General features: G+C 41.5%; 1 protein-coding gene across 2 annotated transcripts in view; it reads right to left on the bottom strand.

Annotated features, from left to right (window-relative positions):
- The window catches only part of LOC130368528 (tropomodulin-3-like), a 68,103-nt gene extending 56,085 nt beyond the window's left edge, over nt 1–12,018 (bottom strand). The window contains exon 1 of one of the 2 annotated variants that reach the window (XM_056572318.1): nt 11,908–12,018. The gene's annotated coding sequence lies outside the window, so the exon portion shown is untranslated. Of the gene's footprint in view, nt 1–11,825; nt 11,845–11,907 lie in introns of those variants that run through there. The other variant, XM_056572319.1, reaches the window with a different exon arrangement.
- Nucleotides 12,019–17,176: the final 5,158 nt, after the last annotated feature.

Below are 17,176 nucleotides of genomic sequence, written 5' to 3'. Positions count from 1 at the left end.
GGAAGTTAATCAAAATTGTGCAGAGGAAAAGAATACCAGTTGCCCATAGCAACTAGATTGTTTCTTTTATCTTTAAAAAAAAAGGCTTATGAAAAATGAAAGAAGCAATCTAATTGGTTGGGCTACTGGTCAACTTTTTCTCTCCCCCCATGTGTTGCAACACATTGGGGTCCACAGTTTGGAGAACGCCACTCTAAGTCATCCAGCCAGAGATTCCGCTGCACTAATCTAACAATGGTGTGAATGGGTGTTCCGCTGACCCATTTACACTGCGGAAAGATTTGCAGTGGAAATTCACATGCCAAAAGAATGAACGTTTTCATTCTTTCATTGGAATTACTCACATTGCCAGCAATGGTGATGGTGCAGGCCTGCGCGGTCCTAGTGCCGAAGGACTTTGGCGGCGGCGGCTGCTCTTCGGGCGGAGATTCTGCAGTGTGAACATACCCTAAGGCCAGGTTTACACGGTAGGAAACTGTGCGGAATGTCCGCATGGAAAACACGTGCAGACATTCCACATATTTAACTAATCTGGCGGATGCTACGACTGCTCGGAAATGCACCGTCTCATAGACGGTAATTAATTTCTGAGCGGACTCTGCAAAAGATTAGACTTGAATGTCTGTGCGGACATTCGCCGTGTGAACATACCCTGACAGGGCAGTCACACAGGACTTTTACAGTAACCAGGTTTGTCCTTTTAATATGCAAGCATATATGAGTGTATGAAAGTATATGACATACCAGGACCCCGAGCCTCCAGGAGTTTATGTTATCACCTACAGCTTCTGCCCGTCGTCTGTATATGAGCGGTGGGAGAGAGGATGGAAGCCGGAGGGGAGTCCACCAACAGATATTAATCACATTCCAGCTTCCCTCTGTCTGTTCAGAAATATTTCCAGCTGTTCAATGGAAAGTGTTCTCTTATTTATTCCTGGAACAAGAACTGGAGCCCTATGACCTCCGGATAAAAGAAATATGGGGCCTACACATCTGCTGACCATCATGCACTATACATTCGGAGGCACATTATCCATTGATCATCAGTGAAATGTCTTGTATACGTGTGAAGTTTGCGATAAGTTTGTGAACTACTCAGAAGTAATGAGAGATCACCATTAGAGATGAGCGAATTTACAGTAAATTCGATTCGTCACGAACTTCTCGGCTCGGCAGTGGATGACTTTTCCTGCATAAATTAGTTCAGCTTTCAGGTGCTCCCGTGGGCTGGAAAAGGTGGATACAGTCCTAGGAGACTCTTTCCTAGGACTGTACCCACCTTTTCCAGCCCACTGGAGCAACTAAAGGCTGAACTAATTTACGCAGGATAAGTCATCAACTGCTGAGCCGAGAAGTTCGTGACGAATCGAATTTACTGTAAATTCGCTCATCTCTAATCACTATTAAAAAGGTCTTATTTACATCTGTGTCAGAGGTTTCATCAGGCTTTTCCACTACAGATTTAATCCGAAACACCAGACAAAATAGGAGACAGAGCGCTGAGCTATTTTGTGAGAGAAAAGGCCAGAAACCTGACCGCCCCCATGAAAGTCAATGGGATCCATCAAGCACCACTGGTGTCCAGCATGCAGTATAAGGCCCCTTTCACACTACAGGTATCATCCAACAGATGGGAAAAAAACTGATGCAATAACTGGTAATAATGGATGATAACTGATGACCATCATCCGTTATTTTTAATGTTTTTTTTTTCCTTAAAAACCTGATGTAGTTCATGCATTATTACCAGTTACATCTGTTTTTTTTTGTTTTTTTTATCAAGTTTTTAACTTTTTAGCTTTTATTGTAAAGCTGTATTGAGCATGCTCAGTGCATAAAATGGATGTTAAAAAACCTGACAATAACTGATGATAATAATAATGTTTTTTTGAACACCGGCTCCCATAGACTTCAATGTAAAATGTTAAGGTCCATTTTTTCTTTTGCAGGACAAACAATTTGTGCATGCACCGTCTTTTGTGCCGGCAAAAATAACTGACATTAGGAAAAACAGATATGCCTGATGCAAAAGGATGTTCAAAAAATCCCATTGACATGAATGGGATTTTTTGACGGACGTTTTCTGGACTTTATACTGGATGATACCTGTAGTGTGAAAGGGGCCTAACCGATGCAGCTTGTTCTGTTCCTATGAAAGAGGGTGAGCAGAACAATGGAAACAATACTGATAAAAAGACTAAACTGCATTAACACAATACCTGAAAGTAAAAGTTAAAAAGTCTCCTCCATGCTGGAAAGAAAAGAACCCCCACGGCCACAACACACACAATGCATGGACACCTGTGGGTTTCCTTCTTGAGGTTATTAGTCTTTCTAGGTCACAGATTCTTGGGTACTATCATACAAAGCACTGTTGTAAATAAAAGGATCACACAATGGCTACAACTGGACAAAGTGAGAAGAGACTGCAACATATACATATACATGGGAAATACAACAAGGCAGTCCACCAAGGTAAACCTGTTTCTCAAGAAAGGCTGAAGGAATTAGTAAATGTCGGTAATCTATCTACGCCAACCTTCAAAATGATAAATAATACAGAAGAAACCCCAAAAAGTAATACTTAAATACTCTTTTTTTTTTTTCTTTTTTTTTTTTTTTATCAACTGGTGCCAGAAAGTTAAAAGGATTTATAAATTACTTCTATTAAAAAATCGTTATCCTTCCAGTACTTTTTAGCAGCTGTATGCTACAGAGGGAATTCTTGGATTTTTTAATTCCTTTTTTTTCTCTCTGCTGACACTCGATGCCCGTCTCAGGAACTGTCCAGAGCAGGAGAAAATCCTCATAGCAAAGCTATTCCTGACACGGACAGAGGTGTCAGCAGAGAGCACTGTGGACAAGACAAAAAAGAAATTAAAACAAAAGAATATCCTCTGTAGCATACAGCTGCTAAAAAGTACTGGAAGGGTAAAGATTTTTTTAATAGAAGTCATTTAAAAATCTGTTTAACTTTCTGGCACCAGTTCATTTAAAATAAAAAATAAAAAAAGTTTTCCACCAGAGTACCCTTTTAACTCTAAAGGCTCTGAGGATTTGTGCAATATACAGAATTATATCAAGAGACTGAATACCAGAAAATGGTGATGTGGTGGAGCCGGCAGCTGTCTGCCCCAATGGCATAGAGCCGTGTTTCCCAACTGGGGTGCCTCCAGCTGTTGCAAAACTACAACTCCCAGCATGCCCGGACAGCCTTCGGCTGTCCGGGCATGCTGGGAGTTGAAGTTTTGCAACAGCTGGAGGACCCCGGTTGGGAAACTTAGGCATAGAGCAATAGCAGCAAAATAGCACTGAGAAAATCAAAGAGACTAAAAATTTCCAAAACAGTAGGGTGAGGTCACTGGTTAATAAGGATGTGAAAAAAATAGATGCTGAGAAATTCCTCGCAGTGACTCACATATCAGCACAGATCTCACTGCTGACAAGGTGCTGCGTATACGGCATTAATCTGGGCACCTTCAGAAATCCATATTATACCGTGACACCATAGGAAGCAAATAAACAACAAATACATAAATAGTAGCATCTAAAATAGGCTGTCCCACTGTTCTACACATCTCTATTGACAGAGATAGAGCTGAGAAAGGATGCTCACCACCCCCAAAATGATTGGAGCAGAGCCCATATAGGTCCGACATCCAGCTAAAAGAACATTGCAGGAAAAATCTTCTGTGTTCTCCAGATCCTAACAGGGCCAAACAGTGTTTAAAGGGGTATTCCAGGAAAAAAACTTTTTATTTTATTTTTTTTTTTATCAACTGGCTCCAGAAAGTTCAACAGATTTGTAAATTACTTCTATAAAAAAAAACTTAATCCTTTCAATAATTATCAGCTGCTGAAGTTGATTTGTTGTTTTCTGTCTGGCAACAGTGCTCTCTGCTGACATCTCTGCTTGTCTCGGGAACTGCACAGAGTAGAATAGGTTTGCTATGGGGATTTGCTTCTAAACTGGGCGGTTCCCGAGACACGTGTCATCAGAGAGCACTTAGACAGAAAAGAACAACTCAACTTCATCAGCTCATAAGTACTGAAAGGATTAAGATTTTTTAATACAAGTAATTTACAAATCTGTTTAACTTTTTGGAGCCAGTTGATATATATATAAAAAAAAAAAAAGTTTTTTCCTGGATAACCCCTTTAATGGGTGAAGTTCCTAAGATGGAGTTTCGCTGTTGCCTTTGCTTAAACCATCTATGTGTACAGACAGCTTCACACAGGCTTATAGCAAATACATTTTTGCATTCACATTAGAGCCAAACGTTCCTGCCCGACCCAGGTTTAATGACAGGTGTCCGTCTAGGTTACAGATGTCTTGATTCCACTTATGTAAGACCGAGTACTAGTACTGATACTCAAGTACTCACCAATACCAATTACTGATACCTATTACAATAAATGACACATGGTAAAATATGTGATTCGATGTGCGATTGCAATATGGCTCACAAATGGTGACACTCCCCCTCTACTAGTTTTGGTGCCTCAGCACCGCCCTCAGGAGGATATGTGGGCAAAAAAACTAGTGCCCTGGGTTTTGGTAAAATGCTCCTCTATTTCATGCACCATACCTGCCTGCTCTTATTGCCCCCTCCCATGCGGATGCACCATACCTGCCTGCTCTTATTGCCCCCTCCCATGCGGATGCACCATACCTGCCTGCTCGTATTGCCCCCTCCCATGCGGATGCACCATACCTGCCTGCTCTTATTGCCCCCTCCCATGCGGATGCACCATACCTGCCTGCTCTTATTGCCCCCTCCCATGCGGATGCACCATACCTGCCTGCTCTTATTGCCCCCTCCCATGCGGATGCACCATACCTGCCTGCTCTTATTGCCCCCTCCCATGCGGATGCACCATACCTGCCTGCTCTTATTGCCCCCTCCCATGCGGATGCACCATACCTGCCTGCTCTTATTGCCCCCTCCCATGCGGATGCACCATACCTGCCTGCTCTTATTGCCCCCTCCCATGCGGATGCACCATACCTGCCTGCTCTTATTGCCCCCTCCCATGCGGATGCACCACACCTGCCTGCTCTTATTGCCCCCTCCCATGCGGATGCACCATACCTGCCTGCTCTTATTGCCCCCTCCCATGCGGATGCACCATACCTGCCTGCTCTTATTGCCCCCTCCCATGCGGATGCACCATACCTGCCTGCTCTTATTGCCCCCTCCCATGCGGATGCACCATACCTGCCTGCTCTTATTGCCCCCTCCCATGCGGATGCACCATACCTGCCTGCTCTTATTGCCCCCTCCCATGCGGATGCACCATACCTGCCTGCTCTTATTGCCCCCTCCCATGCGGATGCACCATAGAACACTGGGAGGAAATGGCCTTAAATTTCTCCATAGGCAACCTCAGGGACTTGCACAGAAGCCCTGCCCCCATGCCGATCAGCTGAGACACGGGATCCACTGCAGCCGCTGCCCCCACGCCGATCAGCTGAGACATAAGATCCGCTGCTGAACGGCACCCCACCGATCAGTTATTGCCAATGGTATCGGTGACATTTGCACAAGTACAAATGTCCAGTATCGGTCCAGATACCAATACTGGTATTTGTATCGGGACATCTGTAGTCCAGGTAATCAGAAACGTGGTCAGACTAGGACTGGCATCCATAACATGGACATAAACATACCAGTAATAGGCTTCTATGAAACCTGTCACTAGTTTCCTAATGCCCAAACCACAGGCTTTAGGAAACACTGTAGGGCTCCCTTAACATAATGATCTCTAATTCAAATTGAATGGCTGTGCTGTTTTATAGTAACCAGTTGGAGGTCCTAGTCTTCAGGGTGACCCAGAACAGACTGCAACATGAAAACAGAGAAGAGAAGGTTACAGAGCAGCTTGCAGTGATTAGATGAAGAGACACAGCACAGCAGACTCAGGGAGGGAGGGAGGGAGTGCATGGTGAGTGAGGGCGGGCTCAGTCCTTGCCTCGGATATGGGTATGTGCACATACCCATAATGTAGGTAGACAGCTTGGACGCCAGTCTAGCCCTACAAGATGCATGTTCCTTGCCCTTACTCATCCACAATCTTGTACAAACCCAATTTAAAAAAAGGAATCTGAAGAATTACAAGGATTAATCATCCTTTGAAGTCTTCAGTCATATGTTTTATATAAGCATAAAAATCAGGATGCACTTTCCTTTAAACATCAGCTAGTTTGGAAACTCATAATTTACTATGAGAAGGTATATACTCAGTAGTAAATATATACAGGATCCATTCCTCTTGCATATACACCCAGTAGGATACACTTGTATGAATCAGCCATTACCAGTTTTCATAGTCAACACCTCTTCTTTAAAAGGTGCCCATAAACATTCTAATAATCGGCCATGCAACATGCAATCTGTCTATACAAGCTTTATCACAATGTGTATAGGGGCAGCGGTGGTTACTGGACTGAAAAGGCTGGTGCAAATATTCTTGCCAGAGGGGGAAACATTCATAGTTGGCATCAATGAGATAAAGACTGAAGGGGTTTTCCAGGGAAAAAAAAAAATTATATCAACTGGCTCCAGAAAGTTAAACAGATTTGTAAATTACTTCTATTAAAAAATCTTAATCCTTCCAATAATTATCAGCTGCTGAAGCTGAGTTGTTCTTTTCTGTCTGCCAACAGTGCTCTCTGCTGACACCTCTGCTTGTCTCGGGAACTGCACAGAGTAGAAGAGGTTTGCTATGGGGATTTGCTTCTACTTTGGACAGTTCCCGAGACAGGTGTCATCACAGAGAACTTAGACAGAAAAGAACAACTCAACTTCAGCAGCTCATAAATACTGAACGGATTAAGATTTTTTTAATAGAAGTAATTTACAAATCTGTTTCACTTTTCTGGAGCCAGTTGATATATATGAAAAAGTTTCCTCCCAGATAACCCCTTTAAAGCGCAACTGTCATGAACTTGGGGCTATGTAACCTACACACAGCCTTTGTACAGATTGTGTCTACAGTAGTGTTTTTACCACCCCAAAAAAACATTTTTGATAGCAGCTGCACAGTCGGATAGGCGTGGTGCGAGGTTCACAATGCCCCACCACATCCTAGCCTATCCCCTGTACGTCAGCGCTGGGACCACTGTGTGATTGACACACAGGTCCCTGCGCATGCGCCACTTAGCTTATCCTACGTGCGCGCAGCAGCATGAGATATTCTGGCAAGAGCTCGCTCCTGCCTCCTCAGTGCGCCTGCACAGTGCTAGAGGCAGAGAACGCGCTCTATGCCTCTAGCACTGCGCAGGTGCACTAAGGAGGACGGCGGCAGGAGTGAGCGCTTGCCAGGATAACACGCTGCTGCGCGCAGGGAAGATAAGCTAAGTTGCGCATGCGCAGGGACCTGTGTGTCAATCACACAGCGGTCCCAGCGCTGACGTATAGGGGATAGGCGTATCGGCAGCGGGGCATTGCGAATCTCGCTCCACACCTATTCGACTGTGTGCGGCTGCTATGAAACATTTTTTGGGATGATAAAAGCAGAGAGAACTAAGGTAAAAACACTACTGTAGACACAATCTGTACAAAGGCTGTGTGTAGGTTATATAGCCCCAAATTCATGACAGTTGCGCTTTAAACTGGAGTTGCATTGTACCTTTTGTTGTATGGGCGACAACTGTATAGGCTCTCAGGATGCCTGGACCGCTGATAACTTTCTGGGCATTCTGAAAATTGTAGATTGGCAACAGCTGGAGAGCCACAGGCTGGAGACCACTGATCTAGACAAGTCGTTTTTAAACTGTGGCCCTCCAGCTGTTGCAAAACTACAACTCTCAGCATGCCCGGACAGCCGTTGGCTGTCCGGGCATGCTGGTAGTTGTAGTTTTGCAACAGCTGGAGGGCCACAGTTTTGGAGACCATTGATCGAGACAGTCATTCCTGGCTACCTACAGTTGCGTTGTCCAATTCAACGCAATAATCATATCATAGACACGTCAAAGTCTAAATTTTAGAATGATAGGATTTCTGTGGATATGGCTTCTGAAATTCTGCCTACTGAAAAAATCTCAATGCATTTGAATAGGTAGTAACCCAACCCCTTCCATATGATCACTAAGAATACAAATACAATTCAATACATGTATATATATATATATATATATATATATATATATATATATATAGTACAGACATACTGCCCAAGTTTCTCTTCAAGCAAACCACAACTTTTACAGCAACTCAAAGGAGCCATATAATGAATTTAAAGCAGGTAGTAAAAAAAAAAAAAAAAAAGTACGCAAAGTGGTGTTAACCATAGCAACGCCGTAAAATGTTTCATTCACACAGAGATGGAGGCACATATGGGGCTGGTTACCACAAGGACCATTATTAGCACAAGATCCCCTATAGCTTTCTCCACTGTGACCTATTAGGTCAATAGTCTGGAATTTTTTCATAACCTTTGGTTGGGATAAAGAATGTAAAACTGCAGTAAAAACTGCAGATAAATGTCTCAGTTACAAACTGGTGATTCCAAAACCTAATGAGTGAAGAGATGTTTATTAGAAAAAGACTGATCTAATAATCCGGTGTTTTCCTTCCAACTCCCAGAATGGTGGAGAGTACAGTTTAGGGAACACTGTGGTAATCCGTTAAAGGGGTACTCCGCCCCTAGACGTCTCATCCCCTATGCTTTGGACAGGGGATTAGATGTCTAGGGGCAGAGTATCCCTTTAACATACACAATACTTTTTTTTTTTTTCCATTGTATATAGTTTACAACTAATTCCCTTCATTCCTGACATTGTTACTATTTATACAACACAAAACCTATTTATACAACAGTTTATAAGAAATATTTACAGACATACGGATGAGTCTTCCAGATCAGAAAATTTCCCATTGTAAGCAAGTCATGCAATATCTGCCGCAGCGCAGCCTCTTCCTATCTGTCTGACAGGTCCCGGAAATGACTTAGACCGCATAAGAATATGCATATGTGTGTGTTGCTGCTTTATCTCTTTTTTGTCATAATATATTCATGTTGGAGGAAGACAATATACAATAAGAGCCCACTCACACTATGGAGCTCCCAAGCAGAATTCAGCTAGGAAAATATGATGCAGCAGCCTCTCTTGTTCTCAATGAGATTCTACTGCACCATTTACACTACAGAAATTCGGCAGAATATGCTCTGAAATGCATTGCTGTCTATGCAGACGGCGCATCTTCGAGCAGACCTAGCACCAACTTGTTTTGCCAGTGTTCCCTCCAGACGGAAACTCCGCTCTGAATATCTGTGGAAATGCCATAGTGTAAATGAGCATTAAAGGGGTACTCCGCCCCTATCCAAAGGATAGGGGATAAGATGTCTGATTGCGGGGGTCCCGCCACTGGGGACCCCCCAAAATCTCGTCTGCGGCATCCCAGACATCCGGTGCACGTAGCATCCATCACACCCCCTTCCATAGACTTGCAATGAGGGGGGCGTGGTCGTGATGTCACGAACCTCCGGCGCTGCAACCGGCTCTCTAAAGGAACGCTGGGTGCAGCAAGGAGATCGCGGGGTCCCCCACGATCAGAAATCTTATCCCCTATCCTTTGGATAGGGGATAAGATGTCTAGCAGTGGAGTCTCCCATTAAAGGGGTACTCCGGCGCTATGACATCTTATCCCCTATCCAAAAGATGCCTGATTGCGGGAGTCCCGCCGCTTGGAACCCCCGTGATCTTGCACGCTGCACCCCAATAAAGTCAGTCCCCGGAGCGTGTTCGATCCGGGTCTGATTACTGTCTATCACGAGGACGGAGCGTTGTGACATCACGGCTCTGCCCCCATGTGATGTTACGGCTCCGCCCCTCAATGCAAACCTATGGGAGGGGGTGTGACAGCTGTCACACCCCCTCCCATAGGTTTGCATTGAGGGGCAGAGCCGTGACATCACAACACAACCCGTGATCGACAGTAATCAGACTCGGAGCGAACATGCTCCGGGGACTGATTTTAATGGGGTGCGGCGTGCAAGATCACGGGGGTCCCCAGCGATTAAGCATCTTATCCCCTATCCTTTGGATAGGGGATAAGATGTCCAAGCCCCGGAGTACCCCTTTAAGGTTCAATGCAAGCACACAGGGCGTAATTTATTCACTGTGGTGTAAGTGAACGATTTTTCGTCACCATTCATTTGTGTGGAGGTAATGCACACATGCGCCAAATTTTTTTAAACAGTCACATGGCGTACGAGGAGAATACACATTTTTTGAAATTACAATCGAGTCCGTCCCTTTGTACAAAAAAGTTGTACATCAAATTCGTGACAACGGCATAAAGTTAACCAGTTAATTTAAGATACAGTATCTAAAGCAAAAGTTGCAATACAGGGTAAAACTAATGATAAATTCCGCCCATAGGGGGAGATTTATAAAATCCTGTGCAAAGGAAGAGGGGTGCAGTTGCCCATGGCAAACAGATTGCTTCATTTTCACAGATTTCTAAAAATGAAAAAAGGGATCTGATTGGTTGCCATGAGCAACTGCACCACTCTTCCTCTGCACAGTTTTTGATAAATCTCCCCCATAAAGTATATGCACAAAGTAATCTGCCTGTGGGTCTATGGAGGGGGAGGGGATAGGGGGATTTATCATTGGTTTTGTGGTGTTGATTTGTCGCACGGATTTTCGCAGTGGCTGTCTAGAGACTTTTCGCTGTAACTTTTGCTTTAGATGCTTTTTTTTTTTTAATAAAAATGGTGCGCCTACGCCACAGTCTGGTTACCTTTTTAAAGTGATCATGAATTTATCATGTGCGACTAGTCACAAATCTGTACCAGCTCAGACCTGGGGACGGGATTTGTAGTAAGTATCGCATTTTGACACAATTGGTTAAAAAAGGCGCAGAGGAGGAACCGTGTGTGTACTAGCGCCATATTTACCACATGCCATAGGTTTGGCCCATGTACACATTACCCCCACACAAATAAAAAGCACTGAAAAATCCCTCCCCTACACCATCCGTGATAAAATCCCCCTCTATATGCCTAGATCGGAGGTCTCCAAAATGTGGACCTCCAGCTGTTGCAAATCTACAACTCCCAGAATGCCCAGACAGTCATTGCAAAACTACAACTCCCTCTATATGTCTAGATCAGAGGTCTCCAAAATGTGGACCTCCAGCTGTTGCAAATCTACAACTCCCAGAATGCCCAGACAGTCATTGCAAAACTACAACTCCCTTTATATGTCTAGATCAGAGGTCTCCAAAATGTGGACCTCCAGCTGTTGCAAATCTACAACTCCCAGAATGCTCAGTCATTGCAAAACTACAACTCCCAGCATGCCCGGACAGCCGTTGGCTGTCCGGGCATGCTGGGAGATGTAGTTTTGCAACAGCTGGAGTTCCACAGTTTGGAGACCACTGGCCTATATGGTTGCTGTCACATATATATATATATATATATATATATACACACACACACACACACACACACACACACACGTAAGGACTCATGTACATCATAAATAAGGTCCATAGTAATGTATGGTCCCATGGTGCACCCCTGGGGGGCAGTATTATAATGACAGAAGTATTCAGAGCCTAGAGCAGGACACATAGAGTGCACCCAGTACAGGGAGACATGTGTCACCCAGTGGGACAGGACTATGAATCACACAGCAGTGCACACCCAGGACTACACCCAGCTCTCCTATATGTGACCCCAGTGGCTGACAGCAGAGAGCAGCAGCCTGTCATACACAGTGGTCTCCCGGAGCCGTCAGGTAAGATCAGGGCTGTGCCGCCTCTCCTGGACACTTCCTGATAAACTCCAGACGTCTATCACAAGTTACTAACCCCGGCAGCTGCTCTCAGTGCGCCCCCTCCGGTAAGAGCAGTCCACACCGGCACACAGCTCACGAATACCGCACAGCCTTACCCCGGTGTGATGTGTCCAGCACCGCCGCCAGGAAACCGCCCGCACCCAACCACCGACTCTCCACTCTCTGCACACTCAGCCTGCTCCGGTACCAGCAGAGCGCAGGCGCAGACACGCCCTGAAACCAGCGCGCAAGGGACGCCGGGAGTTGTAGTGTGTCGGAGTCAGCCGTCTGGAATGCCGATAGGTGTGTGTGGTTTGGGTTACAGGGTTGAAGGCAGGTTACCTCATGTGTCTTGGGTGTAGAAACCAGGATTTGGGCTTTTATATGTCATTGTTATACAGGAATAGAAAAAAAAAACACAGCTGGTTTATTCTAAAGACAGAACCACACATGTCCTCAGGTTGTGGGTGGTATTATAACTTGGCTCCATTCACTTCAATGGGACTGAGCTGCAATACCACAAACAACCTGAGGACAGGTGTGGCGCTGTTTTTCTAATGCTGGATAACCCCTTTATATCTGTCAAATACTTCATTAGCATTGATAGAATTCCCTCTAGGGCCTGTTCACACAGCAGAAGTTTACCCAGATTTTTACATGGAATCTGCACATATTTTGTGCCTAATCTGTATGAAATCCACTCTTGTGTTTTAATGGGACTCCAGTTTATACCAGCCCGATTTTCCAACATAAACTCGAAAAGCTGTGTGCAGAAAGAAAAAAAATCACACTTATCACATGTCTGTTATCACATCACTTATCGCATGAGACTTACCGCATGTCACTTATCACATGTCACTTATAACATGACACCACATTTCATTTATCACATGTCACATCACATGGCACTTATCATATGACACTTATCACATGTCACTTATAACATGACACCACATTTCATTTATCACATGTCACATCACATGGCACTTATCATATGTCACTTATCACATGTCACTTATAACATGACACCACATTTCATTTATCACATGTCACATCACATGGCACTTATCATATGTCACTTATCACATGTCACTTATAACATGACACCACATTTCATTTATCACATGTCACATCACATGGCACTTATCATATGTCACTTATCACATGTCACTTATAACATGACACCACATTTCATTTATCACATGTCACATCACATGGCACTTATCATATGACACTTATTACATGTCACTTATCACATGTCACTTATAACATGACACCACATTTCATTTATCACATGTCACATCACATGGCACTTATCATATGTCACTTATCACATGTCACTTATAACATGACACCACATTTCATTTATCACATGTCACATCACATGGCACTTATTACATGTCATTTATCACATGACACTTATTACACTTCACTTATTACACGTCACTTATCATGTGACACTTATGATATGACACTTTTCACATGTCACTTTTTACATGACACTTATTACATGCCACTTATCACATGTTACTAATTACATGTCACTTATCACATGTCACTTATCACATGTCACTTATTACATGACACTTATTACATGACACTTATCACATGACACTTATTACATGACACTTATAACATGACACTTATTACATGTCACTTATCACATATCACTTGACACTTATTACATGTCACTTATCACATGACACTTATTAAATGTCACTAATTACATGTCACTTATCACATGTCACTTATTACATGACACTTATTACATGACACTTATCACATGACACTAATTACATGACACTTATCACATGTCACTTATTACATGTCACGTATCACATGACACTTATTACATGTCACTTATCACATATCACTTGACACTTATTACATGTCACTTATCACATGAAACTTATCACATGACACTTATCACATGTCACTTATTACATGTCACATATCACATGACACTTATTACATGTCACTTATCACATATCACATGACACTTATTACATGTCACTTATCACATATCACATGACACTTATCTCATGACACTTATAACATGGCACTTATCACATGACACTTACTACATGGCACTTATCACATGACACTTATTACATGAAACTTATCACATTACACTTATTATATGACACTTATTACATATCACTTATCACAAGTCACTTACTATGTGTCACCTATCACATGACACTTATTACATGTCACTTATCACATATCACATGACACTTATTACATGTCACTTATCACATGACACTTTTTATATGACACTTATCACATGTCACTTATCACATCCCACTTATCACATGTCACATATCACATGACACTTATCAAATGTCACTTATTACATGTCACTTATCACATGTCATGTATCACATGACACTTATTACATGTCACTTATCACATGAAACTTATCACATGACACTTATCACATTACACTTATCACATTACACTTATTACATGCCACTTATTACATGTCACTTATTACATCCCACTTATCACATGTCACGTATCATGTGACACTTATTACATGTCACTTATCACATATCACATGACACTTGTTACATGTTACTTATCACACGACACTTATCACATAACACTTATTACATGACACTTATTACATGACACTTATGACATGACACTTATCACAGGACATTTATTACATGTCACTTATTACATGACAATTACTTATCACATGTCACCTATCACATGACACCTATCACATGACACTTATTACATGTCACTTATTACATGTCACTTATCACATATCACATGACACTTATTACATGTCACTTATCTCATGACACTTATAACATGGCACTTATCACATTACACTTATTACATGACACTTATTACATGTCACTTATCACAAGTCACTTATCACATCCCACTTATCACATGTCACGTATCACACAACACTTATTACATGTCACTTATCACATATCACATGACACTTATTACATGTCACTTATCATGTGACAGTTATTACATGTCACTTATTACATGTCACTTATCACATATCACATGACACTTGTTACATGTCACTTATCACACGACACTTATCACATAACACTTATCACATGACACTTATTACATAACACTTATTACATGACACTTATCACATGACATTTATTACATGTCACTTATTACATGACAATTACTTATCACATGTCACCTATCACATGACACCTATCACATGACACCTATCACATGACACTTATTGCATGTCACTTATTACATATCACATGATACTTATTACATGTCACTTATCTCATGACACTTATAACATGGCACTTATCACATGACACTTATTACATGGCACTTATCACATGACACTTATTACATGAAACTTATCACATTACACTTATTACATGACGCTTATTACATGTCACTTATCACAAGTCACTTATCACATCCCACTTATCACATGTCACGTATCACACGACACTTATTACATGTCACTTATCACATATCACATGACACTTATTACATGTCACTTATCACATGACACTTATTACATGTCACTTATCACATGACACTTATCACATGAAACTTATTACATGACACTTATCACATTACACTTATTACATGACGCTTATTACATGTCACTTATCACAAGTCACTTATCACATCCCACTTATCACATGTCACGTATCACACGACACTTATTACATGTCACTTATCACATATCACATGACACTTATCTCATGACACTTATAACATGGCACTTATCACATGACACTTACTACATGGCACTTATCACATGACACTTATTACATGAAACTTATCACATTACACTTATTATATGACACTTATTACATATCACTTATCACAAGTCACTTACTATGTGTCACCTATCACATGACACTTATTACATGTCACTTATCACATATCACATGACACTTATTACATGTCACTTATCACATGACACTTTTTATATGACACTTATCACATGTCACTTATCACATCCCACTTATCACATGTCACATATCACATGACACTTATCAAATGTCACTTATTACATGTCACTTATCACATGTCATGTATCACATGACACTTATTACATGTCACTTATCACATGAAACTTATCACATGACACTTATCACATTACACTTATCACATTACACTTATTACATGCCACTTATTACATGTCACTTATTACATCCCACTTATCACATGTCACGTATCATGTGACACTTATTACATGTCACTTATCACATATCACATGACACTTGTTACATGTTACTTATCACACGACACTTATCACATAACACTTATTACATGACACTTATTACATGACACTTATGACATGACACTTATCACAGGACATTTATTACATGTCACTTATTACATGACAATTACTTATCACATGTCACCTATCACATGACACCTATCACATGACACTTATTACATGTCACTTATTACATGTCACTTATCACATATCACATGACACTTATTACATGTCACTTATCTCATGACACTTATAACATGGCACTTATCACATTACACTTATTACATGACACTTATTACATGTCACTTATCACAAGTCACTTATCACATCCCACTTATCACATGTCACGTATCACACAACACTTATTACATGTCACTTATCACATATCACATGACACTTATTACATGTCACTTATCATGTGACAGTTATTACATGTCACTTATTACATGTCACTTATCACATATCACATGACACTTGTTACATGTCACTTATCACACGACACTTATCACATAACACTTATCACATGACACTTATTACATAACACTTATTACATGACACTTATCACATGACATTTATTACATGTCACTTATTACATGACAATTACTTATCACATGTCACCTATCACATGACACCTATCACATGACACCTATCACATGACACTTATTGCATGTCACTTATTACATATCACATGATACTTATTACATGTCACTTATCTCATGACACTTATAACATGGCACTTATCACATGACACTTATTACATGGCACTTATCACATGACACTTATTACATGAAACTTATCACATTACACTTATTACATGACGCTTATTACATGTCACTTATCACAAGTCACTTATCACATCCCACTTATCACATGTCACGTATCACACGACACTTATTACATGTCACTTATCACATATCACATGACACTTATTACATGTCACTTATCACATGACACTTATTACATGTCACTTATCACATGACACTTATCACATGAAACTTATTACATGACACTTATCACATTACACTTATTACATGACGCTTATTACATGTCACTTATCACAAGTCACTTATCACATCCCACTTATCACATGTCACGTATCACACGACACTTATTACATGTCACTTATCACATATCACATGACACTT

This window comes from Hyla sarda, chromosome 4, assembly GCF_029499605.1.
Source record: "Hyla sarda isolate aHylSar1 chromosome 4, aHylSar1.hap1, whole genome shotgun sequence".
Lineage (NCBI taxonomy): Eukaryota > Metazoa > Chordata > Amphibia > Anura > Hylidae > Hyla > Hyla sarda.
The sequence above is the reverse complement of the archived record's forward strand: the minus strand, read 5'-3'. Positions and strand labels throughout refer to the sequence as shown.